The sequence below is a fragment of the Arachis duranensis genome, chromosome 2, assembly GCF_000817695.3.
Source record: "Arachis duranensis cultivar V14167 chromosome 2, aradu.V14167.gnm2.J7QH, whole genome shotgun sequence".
NCBI lineage: Eukaryota > Viridiplantae > Streptophyta > Magnoliopsida > Fabales > Fabaceae > Arachis > Arachis duranensis.
In genome coordinates this window covers 73,274,836-73,276,144 of record NC_029773.3, presented here as the reverse complement: position 1 = coordinate 73,276,144, position 1,309 = coordinate 73,274,836, and positions in this window count along the sequence as shown.

Genomic DNA, 1,309 nt, shown 5'->3' with positions numbered 1-1,309 from the left:
ACCCTTACTCGCGTAAGGTTTATTACTTGGACGACCCAGTGCACTTGCTGGTTAGTTGTGCGAAGTTGTGTTTATGCCATGGTATTGAACACCAAGTTTTTGGATTCATTACCGGGGATTATTTGTGTTGAGAAAAGTATTGATCACAATTTCGCGCTACCAAGTTTTTGGCGCCGTTGTCGGGGATTGTTGAGTTTGGACAACTGACGGTTCATCTTGTTGCTTAGATTAGGTATTTTTTTTTTCTTCAGAGTTCTTAAGAATGAATTCTATGGTTTCAAGGTGATGTTCTTATCATCACCAAAGCTGATTGATCTTCATCAATTTAGCTCTTGAATGCAATGTTCTGCTGAAGCTTGGTTGACCATGTCTAATTCCTTTAGACTGAAGCTTTAGACTAATATTGCATGATTCCTGGAATTCTCATTAAGAATTTTGATACCTTTTTCCACTTTATTTTCAAAAAAAAAAAGCACAAAAAAATTTACAAAATCATAAAATCCAAAAATATTTTTTTTGTTTGAGTCTAGTGTTTCATTTTAAGTTTGGTGTCAATTGCATGCATTCATTCATGTGTCTTAAGGATCTTCAAGTTATTCTTGATGATTTCTTACTCTGATCTTTGAATTCTCTTGACTTGAGTATTTGTGTGTCTCATATGCATTCTCATTAGTGTCAGTCTTGAGTGTTTATGTGTCTCATATGCATTCTCATTAGTGTCAGTAGTATACAAACTGCTAAGTTTGGTGTCTTGCATGCATCGTTATTTGATTTTAGTTGCATTTTGATTATTCCTTATTATTAAAAATCCAAAAATATTTTTTTAATTTGTGTCTTTTCAAGTCAACAATACAGAGAATTGAAGATTCAGAACATACTGCAGAGGAATTGCACAGAAAAAGCTGAGCGTTCAAAACGCCCAGTAAGGAAGACAGACTGGCGTTTAAACGCCAGCCAGGGCACCTGGTTGGGCGTTTAACGCCCAAAAGGGTAGTATTTTGGGCGTTAAACGCCAGAATGTGCACCATTCTGGGCGTTTAACGCCAGGATGGCACAAGAGGGAAGATTTTGTTTTCAATGCAAATTTTTTTTTCCAACTTTTCAAAATTTTTCAAAATCAAATCTTTTTCAAATCATATCTTTTCAATGTAATCTTTTTCAAAACAATTTCTTTCCTTTTTCAAAGATACTTGCTATCAATTAATGATTTGATTCAACATTTCAAGTATGTTGCCTTTTCTGTTGAGAAAGGTTTAATGTTTGAATCATATCTTTTCTTGATAGCCAAGTCATTAATTTTCAAAATCAA